Source organism: Stegostoma tigrinum, chromosome 22, assembly GCF_030684315.1.
Source record: "Stegostoma tigrinum isolate sSteTig4 chromosome 22, sSteTig4.hap1, whole genome shotgun sequence".
Lineage (NCBI taxonomy): Eukaryota > Metazoa > Chordata > Chondrichthyes > Orectolobiformes > Stegostomatidae > Stegostoma > Stegostoma tigrinum.
This window is the reverse complement of record NC_081375.1, coordinates 18,049,064-18,064,169: the sequence shown is the minus strand read 5'-3', so window position 1 is coordinate 18,064,169 and position 15,106 is coordinate 18,049,064. Positions and strand designations below refer to the sequence as shown.

Here is a 15,106-nt window from a genome sequence, read left to right as displayed (position 1 = left end):
TATGCAAAGAATCTGCAAAGGGGTATGGATTGGTTAAGTTTGTGGGTAAACAATTTGCAAGTGGAGTCTAAGGTGAAAAATTATGAGGTTTCTCACTTTAGCAGGAAGAATAGAAAAGTAGAATATTATTTAAATGGAGAGAGACTGAAGAATGCTCCCATTTGCATGGAAACGGATATCCTGCTCCATGTGTCACAGACAGTTTTCACGCAAACACAACAAATAATGAGGAAGGCAAATTGAAGGCAATGCAGAAATCTAATAGAAAATTTGAAAATTCTTTTTATAATTATACAGGGCATTGACATTACTGCCCCTCCATTACACTATGCAGTTTAGGTCTCCTTACTTAAGAATGGATACTCATGTTTTGGAGACAGTCCAGAGAAGGTACACAAAGCTGATTTCTCAAATGATGTTGTTTTATGAGGAAAGATTCAGCAGAATATGCTGCTAATCATTGAAATTTAGATGAATGAGAGGTTGCCTAATTAAAATGTCTGATATTTGGTGGGCCTGACAAGGTATATGCTGAGAGAACATTTGCCTTGACGGGCTTCAGACAGAGATGAGGGTGAAGTACTTTGCTGATTTTTTGAATTCTTTTCTGGAGTGCAGTGAGCAGCAGGGGCATTTCAACAAATTCAAGGCTGAGTCTGACAAATTTTCCACTGACAAAGAAGCCAAAGGTTAAGGGGGCCATGCAGGGAAGTGCAGTTAACACCTTGACCTTATTGAATGGTAAATCCAGCTCAAGGGGCAAGGATACTACATCCACTTCCATTCTTTCTGCTCTTATGTTGTATTCTTGTTGTAGTATTCATGACCTTTGAATCCCAGATACTCCTAGCATTCCTCTCAAACATCCAAACTTTACAGATGCATAGCCAGGTTTGATCAGAAGTGAAAACACTGGAGTGAATTCACTCAGACTGCACTCACTCTTCACCTAGCTGATGGATTTTTTTTTGTAGCAAGACCCGTAATTATTCATTTATTTATGGTTCAAAGTCAAACATTGGAAATTCTTGATGTTAACGTGGTTACGTTTAATAGATTATAATTCTATATTGAAAATGTGTCCTCCCACTTTTCTCAATAACTTGTTTTCTCCATATTCAGTTACATTACTCAAATCTTTCAATATTACTGCAGATTGCCTGTCAGACATCCAGTCCTAGAGAAGCTGAAATTTCCTTAAACTAAATATTGGAATCAATCCCCATAACAAAGTCCTCCTCATGGCAAATGTTGGTGCTTGAACCAGACCGTTAAAACTTTTAAGTTTTATTTGAGCTGGAGATGAGCATCTATTACATGTCTTCTACTTTTAACCCTATAATATTACCCATGTCCTTGTTAGAGCAATACCTGCCCTGCTGTGTTCCTATAAAAAGTCTTGACATGTTGTATTCCATTAAAGGGGGCTATATAAACGCAAATTGTTGTCATTTTGGAAGCCCGATCCTTTTAGGAGTTCTTGACACAGAAAGCCTGTCGTGTTCCCAGACTTGGTTCCCATGGTGTTTTGAACCATAATGCTGGCTATCTTTTACCTGTTCAATTGTTTCATGAGGCATATTAGTATTTAATATCTAATTACTTATCGAAGTCACGTGTTTCACTGTACCAGGATTGCACTGATAACAAAGCAGTTAGTGGAACAAAATAGAAATTTCACTATCTCTGCAGTGAGAAATGAAGCTCAAATTAAGTTAACTTTGATCATTTGAAAGCAGACCTGAACCTTAATGCTGAACAAAATTAATTGTTGCCTCAAAGGAGCAGAATTTATTAATTTCCAATATATTTTTCACAAGTTAACATTGTTGTAATACTTAATATTAACAACTATTAATTATTGAACTTTAGGCACGGAACATGTATCTGTGTGTGTGCACGTGTGTGTGCAGGTGGGTGTTCAAAGAATTTTTAATTGATAATTGTCTTCTACTGCTGGAAGTCTGCATATATACCAAGTACAAATGCAAATATTATTAATGGGAATATCCTTGTTGCAGTCGTTTTGAGCAAGGTACATATGATTTGCTAAAGTGTTGCACTATTTTCTACTTGTTTTCAGTTAGATTTATCCAACACTTACAACAGAACCACAAAAATGAGTAATAGCTAAAGTGCTGCAGGAAATTGCTACTCAGCATCATTTATTCTCTTCCTTATTTTAACTGACTGGCAGTCAGATTTTTTAGAAGTGGTAATTTGTCTTTTCACTTCTACAAATAAACACTATGATAAACCAGAGGAAGCATGATTCATTGCAAATCCAGACACTCATTTTAAGTGGAGGATAAGGTGAGATCAGAATTAGCTCAGGAAAATGAACAGAACATGCTGCAGAAAGAAAGAGGTTTTAAATGATTTTAGCTCATCACACATATTCCCTGTGATTCAGGAATAAGCTTGTCTTTTCCATGTTAAATCAATAAACCGTTCCCAACTCATAGACGGTACATTTAGATTGAAGGCAAGAGTAGCAGTAGGATGGAATAAATGTTGCATGTTTGTATAGCGATTTTTTTATGCGTCATTTATTGGAATATCACAGAAGTGTTGGATGTGACTCAGTGGATGGCATTTCCCTCTGAGTCAGGAGGCTGTGGGTTCATGTCCCATTCCGGTGATGTGAGCACTTAATCAACACTGACATTCCAGTGTGGTACTGAGGGATAGCTTTACCATCAGAAATGCAGACTTTCAAGTTGATGTAAGAAAAAACTCCATGTCATTATTTGAATAGGAGGATATGTCACTGCACTGTATTTGCCGATAATAATCCTTCAACAGCATCATTCAAACAAGATTCCCCTGACAGTGTATGAGTTAGCAGTTGCATTTCTTACATTCCATCAGCAACAGTTCAAAAATATTTTATTTGTTGCAAAATTTTTGAAACAGTCTAAGATTTTGAAAGATGCTACATGAATTCAAAACTGTTCTTCCTTTAGGTGTAGTTTATGCAAACACAGAATGAAGACCCTCTTTACCCTGGGTGATCCATTCCAGTCTGTCTTCAAAACAAAGTCCTATGAACATGTTCTGTGCTGTATCTGGAAAGTCTTTCAATGGAAATGAGAAATGATTAACACACGCAACATGATAGTGGATGTAAGATTAACTGCTTCTCTACATGCCCGCTCTTTTTTAAATAATAAAAATAGATCTGGGCAACTCCTTAGCAACAGTTGCATGTTAAACAAAGTCAAAATAAGAATTGGCTATGTTTCTTTTGTTACACTACTCTGTGATTTCCGTTTTCAAAAAAATCATAATTTCTGTGTTTTTGCTATTCACTTTCAGCCAAGGATCTTGAGTAAAGAGGTTACCTCATGGTTGCTGACTTATAAAATGTCTACTTACTATTAATAAAAGCTTGGTTCATTTCGGTGCCCTTGTATCGTATTCATCAACACGATGCAGTAGTATCTCTGCGGGTCGGATTCAGAGATACTTAAATGACTGAAAGAAAGAATATTCAGTAGTCTCTCCAACACTCATAATTATTTTCAAAAGGGTCAGCTCAACCATCCTCCAACTCTATACAGTGTCATGGCCATTCATCCTTCAGAATATGTCTCCCTCAAATTCCTATACTTTAGGCTTATGGATTTACTGCCAGGGTTGGGCTCATCAGCTCTGGGCCATTGTTTCACTAACTCAATGGTGAGGTCATTCTACTCACATGTCTTTCCAGGTCTTTGTTTTACCACATAATCAATCACTAATATGTTCTCTCGCTTCCTGTCTAACTGTAATTCAGAAATGAATTAATTTTACATGGATCTTTTTCTGCTTCATTCTGTGCAAGTCAACCTTGTGAACCATTGACTTTTCGTTACATTTTGTGGCAGAGCCTGTACGCCCACTGAGTGTTGCTATGCAGTGTGATCTCCTAATTATAGAGAAAAACACCCACTCAGAACTATCACACAGTTCCTTACATCATAAAAGGTAGTTGTCCAAATTAGTGCCCGCTTTATTGAGCCATTTCAAGATCTGGTTATTTAGATATGAGAGAGCTTGTATTGTTAACTCTCTAGAATTATCCTGATGTGTTTGGGAATTGACGATTAATTCCGAGGGCCTTAGGCATTACAGAAGAAAACAAAAGCGTTAATGCCACATATATTTGTTTTCAATTTCTTTGAACACTTCCAGTTTATTTTTTGGAAACGTGTTGAAGATGGCAGGCAAAATCTAACTGAAAGGTAGAACAGTAGACATTTGCAAATCAACCTGTTGAGGCACCTCTGGAGCAGGTGGGACTTGAAGCAGGGTCATCTGGCTCAGAGTTGGAGACACTACCACTACACTACATAAGACCAAGAATTGTATAATTTAGAGTTTGTTCTACTTTGAATTGGCATGGGAAAATGCTATACCACCAGGATACACATGCCACACAAGGAATGACGAAGCCAATGGAACGGATGGTTAAGGGCCAGAGTACATGTTATGAATAGTCCCAGAAAAATGTTAAACCTGAATTAGAAATGGAGAGTTTAAGAAGAACCAAGGTAGATCTTTGAGCCAGGTGATTTAAAAACTGTAATTTGTTTAAAAAAGGAAAAAGTCATAGCTCACAAAGGGCCATAGGCATCTCCATTCATGGCAGCTAGACAATAAGTTGTGTATAACTTGAGAGTAACGATGCTACAAGTTTGGGTTGAAATATGACAGTTGTTTCCTTGGATTGAGCCGAACCATTGGCTTCAGTCTGTCCTACTAAGGAGCAGATAGAAATATCCATGTCAGAGATAGCAAGAATAGCAAATGCTGAAATAAGTGTCAATGCAGTGTAGAGCTGGAGGAGCACAGCAGGCCAGGCAGCCCCAGAGGAGCAGGAAAGTCAACATTTTGGGTCAGGACCTTTCAACAGATGCATTGACTTTACTCTTCCTCTGATGCTATGAAATATCTACGTCAAGTACTCTTACTCTGAATTTCAAAGAACACAGAGGTGGATGTTTCTTTCTGCAACTTATGGAATAGTTCCTTACTCTAGTCTTGAGGCCGATTCATTTTATCATTAACTGTATTTATTTAACCCCAGAGTCCTTTAGATTTGATGAACCATTCAAGAGAGGAAGAGCTCTTTTGGCCAATCTTGGGTGTGAGAGAACTATCCAATTACATCCACCAGCCTGGGCAAAACCATGTGAATTCCTCCAGTTCAGGTATTAATTCAAAACTATTTTGAAAGTTACTGTTTAGTCTGCTTCCTCCCTCCTTTCAGGCAGTGCCTTCCAGTTCATAATAACTTGCTCTCCTTCTCCTTTCCCTTGGTTCATTCACCAATTATCTTGAACATTTGCCCTCTGTTTGCAGGTGGAAAGAGGTTATCCTGATTCTCTGAAATAAACCCATCATAATCTCAACTACCTCTATCAATTTCCCTTTAATCTTTTCTGGTCAAAAGAGAGCAACTGCAGTTTCTCTCTCATTTCACTGTATAAATGTGTTCTCTTATCCCTTCATAGACAATCCCTCTGCATCCTCTCTGAAATCTTGAAACCTTGTATATACAACTCAAATACGTGAAATGCATTTTTTATATCTGCAAAACATTTCTAAAAATAGACCAATGGCTATCCAGTCCATTAATCTGATATGATTTGACAGATGATTAGATTTAGTGTCATGTGTACTTATAACAAATAAAGTGAAAAGTGTTGCTTAGTGTCGTCATTATCTGGAGCCATCTGAACAAACAGAAAATAAACCAAAACACAGAATATAAAGCCACAGAAATAAAACAATGAAGTTCATATTGTAGTCTGATCTCAGTAAAATCAGGTTGACTTCGGAACAGCTCTCGCTTCTGACTCAGCCTTGGGCCTGAATTCCTCCATCCCGAAGCCTCGAACTCCTGCTGCTAAACCAGTCACACTGCTACAACTGCGCTTTGCGGGGCTGCCACTGTTGAAACAAAGAGTCGCCACTCTCTGGTGTCATCTCTTCTCCACCAATGCAGCTGTCACAAGTTCACTGTGGGCTGACCTCACCGATGCCACCAGTGATGCAGGATCCTGCGCAGGGACCAAACGCACACTGCCCCCACCTTCAGGTGCCCAGGCCTAGCCGTAGACCTGGAGCCTCCGATCTGCCTGCAAGTCTGAACCTGGGACCTGCTCCTCGCTCACCAGGAGACCTCAAGCCGGGGTGGAGTCGTGTTCCCCTCGTCCTGGTGTTGTTGTGCCGGCACCCTTTCCATTGTCATTTACTTGGCCTCACTAGTCACTGGGCCTGTGCTGCCATCTTTGCCCACCATTCCCTGCAGGTCCCGCTCTCACCAATGCCACTGCAGTGGAGGTGGAAAGGTAAGAGAAAAGACAACAAAGAAAAAAAGTGAAAATTTTAAAAGATGGAAAAATGGAAAGAAAAGCAAATGGAAGTGGATGAGCTAGGGCAGTTCCATGCTAATTTCATTGTGTTATGTCACACGGTCGGCATGTCAGTGTACTTTTCACTGACTTAGTAATGAAAGAACTGTGAGCGTTGCTGATACGATGAGTATTATTTTCAGTATATTCATTTTTGTGGATCAGGTAGTGCATGAAAATGAACTTTAGCTCACTGGAAAATTGTGAATTAAGTGGGGAGTGATCTATATAACATCATTTGCTGTCTATCCTCTCTCAAAGAGTCTAATAGAATGTGTAGTACTTATGACTGAATCAATGATAATCAAGTGTCAAGCAGAAGATTTTCAGATTGAATTACTGCATTTTTAGGCATTGTCAATAGAGAAGGGATTACCAACCATTGCATAATTTGGAAGGTAAATGAGTTTGCTCAGCAATAAATTGTCTAACAAAGCCGAGATATGATGCATTCTTCTTCAAAGAGAGAGAAGAATGAAAGATTTACATGTTGAGCGAGAAGGTACAGAACTACCAAAACTGTACACTGGACAGAAAGCATGAGTTAGAAAAAACAAACACAAATAATTGGTTAAAAGCTAAAACTTTCTAGAATATCCAACTCGGCAGAACATACAAAGCCAATACTGATTATGATGTTACATTGTAAGGAACTGAAGCCGGCTATCACCAATCATGCACAATAAGAGGGAGGAATAAAATTCGCTGGATGATGATTGTTTGTTGAGTTTGAATGACAACAACCAGGCTGTAAAGAGATTGCAGTAAAGAACAACATGTACTTCTGCAGTTGAGTGTAATCATCAGATCAAGATGATTGGTCAAACCTCCTAAGTATATTACATAGAGCTGTGAAATATTAGTTTTGACCTGTTTTTGTAATTAGCAATTCGAAAAATGTGACAATGGACAATCATGCATAACTGCTTGGAATAAGATTTTATCATTGGTAAAAGAGAAATAATGTATTAAACTCCATGATCAGTAAATCTGTATGCCATAAGAGATATGCTTGTGATATCAGCACTGTATCATAATATGTGACCTGAGGCTTTTAAGGTTATCAGACTCTATCTCACTCCAGGATCCCTTGAAATATGGCACACAGTTAAGAGCATGCTACTCATTGTAATCTCAGTGCTTAACATTCATTCAGTCACGTACCTGACTGAAGAATGTAATGTTTACATATAATAGTCAGCGATAATATTCAGCTGTTGGATCCTCCAACACCATGATATCTACGCCAGTTTCTTCCGCTTTTTCAAATGATTAGAAATTCATCCCTTAAAAGATACCATTCTCTCTCTGTCCTTTCTATGTTGTGTTCTTTATATTTCACGTCGCAAAAATTCCAGTATTCACTGTTCAAAGAAATCTGCCCTCAAAATCACAGATTCACATAGTCTCTCATCCTTCAGTTCTATGTCAAAATATGTTCTGAAGCTTAGACATTGTGGGAATTCTACCAAGACCCAGCATGTAACGTCTGTCTATTTTCTCCCGTAAACATGACAATACTGAAAACAAACAAATACTGGAGTGCACAGCGGGTCAGACAGCATCCACCGAGATAAAGCAAGCTAACATTCTGAATCTAGAGACTTTTCATCAGAGCTGAAGTGAAGCATTTATGCAATAGTAGAGGTGACGTAGGGGTTAGTTGGGGTGCTGAAGGGCAAAGGATGTTGATAGTTCAGAGTAAATGATCAGAATATGAGAATGGCAGAACAGTGGTGTGTCTAACTGCCAGACTGGGAAGAACAGATGGTCCCACCGGGATGGTGAGAGAGGATGACAGAGAATAGAACAAACAATGCTAAAAGAAAGGGAAGGAATGGGTTCACAACTTGAAGGTGTTGAACTCAATATTAAGTCCTAAAGAACATGACAATACTATTTGATTCGACTGAGTAACTTTAAAGAACAATTAAGAGTCAACTATCTTGATAAGGAATTGGAGTTACATCCAGACTAAATAAAGATATCAGCTTCCTTTCCGTAAAGGGCATCGGTGATAGGGTTAGCAGTTCTTACTATCTCTTAGTGAACTTGTTGGATTTTTTCGAATTTTTTTGAACTAAGCTCAACTCTCAAACTATTATATGGTGGAATTTGAATTTGCGTTCCATGTTGAATACTGAGAAGATGTTTGCTCGTATGGAGTGTTTAGAGCTTGGGAATACATTATGAAAAATAGGATTCTCCCATTTAGGATTAAGATGAAGGGGAATTTTTTTGCAAGAGTGTATTAATTTTTGGAATTCTTTACCCCAGAGAGAATTGGAGGCTGCGTTCAATGGACTTTTGATGACAAGGGAGTCAAAGTGCCACAGGAGTGCTGACAGCAAAATGGAGTTGAGACCACAATCAGATCAGCCATAATCTTAGGGGTCAAACGGCCTACTCCTTTTTAGGTAATAGGTACAGTAAGGTAGCCACTACATCTGGCTGTTGTGCATAGACAACAGTATCTAAAGTTACAAGTTAATGGTAACAATCGGCATTCAAGGATCAATGGTTGAAGAACTCAATTTTGCGAGTGTAGCCTCTCCAAGGTTGAGAACTACAAAAGGTTTCTGATATCTCAGGTAAAGGAACAGTGAAATGCAGCTGAGATCACTGCTGTGAATTTAAAAGAGGGCGCAAAGTTTCGTGCTGAGAAAATCTTTCAATTTCCTAAATAATTATCTCTGTGAACAATTATATTAGAATGAAATGATTTCAAACCAGACACTGCTTCATACTCCTTCAGTGTCTTGATCACTATGTGCAATTTTAATACTGGCATTTGAAATATTATTGTGATTTTCTTTTATTAAAGGGAAAGGTGCTCAGCAAATCACATTGATCAGCTGAACCTAGTGTTGGGTTATACTGTTAACCCACACAATACTCATGTTCTCAGTCTTTGACCCATGCAGCTGAAAATGGTCTAGTATTCATTTCTGCTGTGGTAAGCAGATAGTTAGCATGAGACAATATTGAATTCTTGCTCATTCACACTCATTCTGTAATCCAAACAGCAACATCACAGAGATATCACAATATTTCAATCATAAATGCCTGTAGGTCTGAGATTTTATGTAGAAGGGGCAGGTTGCACAAATGTGAAACTGTGCTACAACATCTATTTTTGTCAACTGATACATTTTCTTAACTTAAATTACATCTTTTTTCTATTATTACTCATGAAGCCTACTCTATATAAAACCATTACCGTGATAAAGAGTTGGATTCTGGCAGCATCCACTTTCTGCCTTTCATCTGCGTCCAGTGAGAGTGCAGAAGGTTATAGAAAACTGGAATTTTCCAATTAATAAATAAATGCCCTAAGCAAAATAATAATAATGTCTAAATGTCAATATTAAACTGCTCATAGCCACAAAGATAATGAAGTAGTATGAAGTAGTGTCTGGTTTGAAATCCTTTCATTCGACACAACATATATGAGGTAGCCCCCACTCCTGCTACTTTGTGTTTCTTTTGGCACATTTCAGGTTAAACCCATTTTGTCTGGGCTATTCTGGGAATGGTTTTTGTTCCAATAAGAACTTGGCACGTACGAAAGGAGCTAATTAGGAGCTAAGTAACATAGTGCAAACAAGGAAATTTGGGACCACTTAGACTTCCTGCTTGCCTCACATGTAGAATTAGGGTGGTGTTCCATATGAACTACACAAACAGGCAGGAACATGGAATTACATTGAATTTCACAGCACAAAAACAGGAGATTCAGGTGACTGGCTCATGATCCATCCATGTTTCTTCCAAGTCAATTTCATCTAACCCTTTCAACACATCTGTCTAAATCTCTTTCAACTTCTCTCTAACTTCTCCTCGGATGCAATCAAGTTAATAATTGCAACTATTCCATGTAGTAGCTAAATCCATATTCTAACCATTCTCTGTGAAAGAAGTATGTTTTTGCTGATGTTTCTTATTGGCTTTATTAGCAATGACCGTATATTTATAATCCTTCTCTAAGAGTGGAAACTTTGGGCTGTATTTAATCCTAACATCATGGCATTTGCTGCTAGGTCTGGAAACTTTCATGGATCTGGTGTGGATCACATTGCAGGGGCTGTGTCTGACATCAGGAAGGCCACATCAACTGATGGCCAGTCAGGAGGTGCCGTCATTTTCAAAAGCCCTGTGCAGGAGATGGAAATAGGCTTGCAGGCATTTTTAAGAAAGCTCCATCATTATAATGTACACCTTGTGAACTTCTTTTGCTCCAAGACCAAAGGACGTTCCAATTAGATGGGAGAAGCCCTCTGTACACTCAGACGAGATTGTTTCATCACAGCAATGGGTTCAACTGGAATCTGAGAGGGGCTGAGAGGGTTAATACTGAGGATCACCATAAACCATACCCACTATGATAAAGTCATTTGGACTGATAGGGAGAACAGTCAACATCTCAGAAGAATGAGACATAGTTTGACCTCATCATCTCTCGAACATCTATTGTATCAATCTAACCCTATCTTTCTGCTAATCATGCAGTAAACAACTTCTACTTCAATACAAAAGCCTCTTCTAGTTAGACCATTAAACAGCTTTCCAGTACTACGTTAAAACAAGCAGGCCCAGTGGATCTCCACATTCAAGAAGATGCTGCAGTGAATCTTTCACAAGGTGAGGGGCACATTTGGTTCAACTGCACACATCTCATTCTATGGCACTCAAGGATGAAGAACGACAGAGTGAAACATTCTCATGCCTCCACTGCCTCCCCATTGCCGACATCCTCTGAAGGATCATCCCCTGCGCTACTCAGATATGTGATGTCACATTAAGGGATGGCCACTCTGGACTTTAATTTTGTTCTGCCCCTTTAGATTTTGGATACAGTACGTCTGGGGTCAGAATTTCCTGCCTGAGCTTCCGACCCTCAGACGTTCAGCTCAACCAAGCCTTTCCACAGAGAAAACATCTCCAACTTCAATCTGGTGCCCTGCAACTCTCCCAGTGATGTTGCTGAAGCCACATATACATCACCAGTTGTCACTGATGGGACAAATGTAATGTTCATTAGATTTAGGGAGGTAGAATAAATCACATCAAATGGTATTTAAATTAGATGCAAGTGGATCTCTTGGGAACAGTCAATTTCATTACCTTCCCACTGCTGACCTGATCACTTTTCCTGCCACTTGGATTCTGACACAACAGCTAAGCCTTACTGATTTTCATGAAGTCTGAGTTGCGTTAGGTTTTTGGATTTTTTTTGCTGCGAGCGAAAACATGTATTCTCACACTATCTGATCAAACCTGCCTCATTGTTTCTATGGGGTTTTCCATTGCCCATTTTTAGCCCGTCATTCTTGGAAAACCTTGCCACTTAGCAGATGACTGCCAAAACAATTACATCCCCAGTGCCATCTTTAAAGGCCCTTTGTGTACCTGGACAAGTACCTTTAGTCCAGAGCTGCTCCGCACAGTTCCTCACATTTGCCCCAGACATGGCAGACAGGGACAATCAATGCCCCGCTTTGTAGGCTGGGATCTGAAGGTCTGCTGGATGAAATGGTGCAGAACCAGCAGTGGACGCAGTGAAGAATGAATGCAGTTTTTATGCCCTGATTTCATTCATAATTCTTCGAGCACTGTCCTACAGATGATATCTCAGGACAGTCTGTCTAACTTATTTTGAAGCAAATTTGCTGTCTGAGTAAATATTAATGATTAGGCTCAAGGGATCCATAATGATCAAATTAACAGCTGTCACGACAAATGCGGAAGATTTGATTTGCAGTCAGGGAATCTGTCAGGAGATTTGATTGACAGTTCCCCACGTCAGTGGTGATGGAGCCCCCTGTACTCTGGAATCTTTGTGACGCTGAAGGAACAGAGTTTCTATGGAAAGTTTGCAAGGTTACTATTCAAAATTATAACTCCAACATTAAGATCAAATTTTAAAAGTTATTCATAAAGATGGGTTCATTCATGAAAAAGAAGAAAGTACAGGAAAGAAGTAAATGTATATAGAATTAATGGCAACTTGTGTTAATATGCCTTTATTCCTTGAGAAATTATTTGAAATATTTGTGCCATATACACTACAACGCTGGGGCAGGGCTGTGCTTGGTTGGGACATTGCTGCATAGGACACAATGTTAGGTAGAAACAATGACAGGAGGTGCAAATGTTTGTTGGGGATATCACTCTAGCCTATTAACCCATGTAGTAACCCATCAACTATGCAGAATGCCGCATTAACCTTTAAACCTAAGAGTCAAACCTTTCAGGTAAAATGTACAGACCGCCACACCAGAACGTACAGAACATAGAACAATACAGCACAGAACAGGCCCTTCGGCCCTCGATGTGCACTGACCTATGAACTAATCTAAGCCCCTCCACCACTAACCTAGATATTATGCACTCACAAGTCTAATTGATGTCAAATTCACTTTAATCTAAAATGCTTGCACTGTCTTCCAGAAATGAAAGCGTACAGGACAAAAATTGCATGAATTGATTTGGGAGGATCAAGGAAATGCACAGGCTGGGAGTTCCCCGGAATATCTACACCTGTGTTTCCTTTAACGTTTTCAAGATTGAGACACCTGTACAACCAAGAAGCCACTTTCCAGTGTCCAACCACAATCATTTACTTAAATTGCTAATAAATTACGAATAACCTCAATTCCCAGTTATTAAGGCAGAGTTGGTGGTCGGCATACTTAGAGAACCACTGTGATCTGTCACTGCCTTCTCCGTGATAGCTGCATTAGTTACTGAATCATCTTGGTTTCTCCAACACTGTAGCTTTCTTTATGTTCATTTAGAAAATTTGTCCAAAGCTGTCATTATATCTACACCATTAGTTGATAGTTTATTGTTTTAGAGATGTGTCAGTTACATGGGCACTGTGTATGATTCCATCATTATACTTCGAAGGACAGTCAGTAATTGTAACGATCAGTTCATTCATTTCCTTTGACATTTTTAGTGAGATTTGGAATAAAGTGGAAGAGTTACGCAAACTTAATGGAGGAACACCGATGAACACCAAGCTAAAAACACGTAACAAGTGCATGGCAGATTCCGACGTCTCCAAACACACTTCCAGTGTTTTCGATCGAGCGCACATTTGCTTTCACTCTCTAAACGTGCCAAGAGGGGACTTGCACAAGGAACAAACAATTAAAACTTGACAGAGATAGTAAGAACTGCCAATGCTGGATTCTGAGATAACGCAGAGTGGAACTGGAGGAACACAGCAGGCCAGGCAGCATCAGAGGAGCAGGAAAGCTGATGTTTCAGGTCGGGACCCTTCTTCAGAAAAAGACTTGACAGATGACAGCTTTAGATAAAGTGCATGTTTAGTAGCTGCCTATTCCGGAGCTCTCAGCATCACTGCATGTTTTTTGGTCAAATTAAATCATACTAATATTAATATACAAAATTTATGCTGAATTAGTTTTGGTTTATATTGCAATGCACATAAACATTCTAATACGAAGGAGAATTTCTCTTTATATATTTGGTGTGGTGAAAATTGAAAGTCCTTCTTTAAGAAGATTTTATAATTCTGCTGCTCTGAGAGCACACAGGAAATCCACCCTCTCCATATTTTCTTTGGATTCCCTGCTAATATTATACTACTGTTTTTCCAGACCCATTTATAGGAAGGCTTACAGCAAATCAGATCTATTGATATTCATCAGCGACTGCAAACTTCATGAACACATCATGTAAAATGTGAAAGACTGAAACAGGATTTCCTCTGTATGCTCTATGTAGTGAAATCATTAATACATTTATAAAAGACATATTCATGAAAGAACCGGATAATGCACTGGGTTAGATACTGCCACCTCCGGGACCAGGTGTCAAATTCAGCCCAGGTTGATATAACGTCTTCTGTCTGCTGTCTGTAAAGTTCCCAGATGAAAACAGACCTTCTCCCTTGCCATAGAGTGAAGGCGCCACACTTGTGTTATCAAAGTATTCTGCTGACATTGAAGTTGAAGCATGATTGTGGGACCGAGCAAAAGGAGCTTTTATTATAGCTGATCAAGGGTGCTTTAAGCCAATAATGGGAAAAGTTTCATTCCCCAGCTTTTATCTGGACAAGCGCACACAATTCACTGAAGAAACATATTCACAATTTTGAAACTGTCCAATGAAAATCATTCTTTGGTGGTGGCTAAGAAAACATTATAAAATCCCATCCATTTTAATTTATCAAGGTCTTTTTCCAGCACAGAGCTGAGGGCAGAGTCTGGTCTGTCCTTACCTTTTGTTCAAAGTAATGCAATACTTAATACTTTCAATTACAAACCAAAGACTCTCAGATCTATCATACAAGCTGATTTGCAACTAAAAGTGAAGACAGCTCAAGTAAATGATACAGTGCAACGTGCTGGAGCTGTAAAATTAGTTTCTCTGTTTGAGCACTGTGCAGGAACCAGTTACAGTGAAACTGTTAAGTTGTTTCTCCATTCCAAATTCTGCTCAATAATAATTTATAAATAAAACTGAACAGGATATTAAAATATTAGCTCATCACAAAGCTTGAAACAAACAATCTTTGTTCCAGCATGCATTCAGTAATTTCCGTCACTCTCATAATGCATTGTGATAGTGACATATGGATGACTCACATATGTCTGTGCAGATTGCAAGAACAAGCACATAACTGACAATTGGCAAAATGGCCATAAATCATTTAAATTGGTTCAGATTAAATA

General features: G+C 38.9%; 1 long non-coding RNA gene across 2 annotated transcripts in view; it reads left to right on the top strand.

Annotated features, from left to right (window-relative positions):
- LOC125463810 (uncharacterized) overlaps positions 1–15,106 on the top strand; it is a 44,122-nt gene that overhangs the window by 12,123 nt on the left and 16,893 nt on the right. Inside the window, exon 3 of one of the 2 annotated variants that reach the window (XR_007249911.1) lies at positions 2,967–3,251. The exons of the other annotated variant lie outside the window; for it this stretch is intronic. This is a non-coding gene — a long non-coding RNA (uncharacterized LOC125463810). Of the gene's footprint in view, positions 1–2,966; positions 3,252–15,106 lie in introns of those variants that run through there. 2 annotated transcript variants of the gene reach the window in all.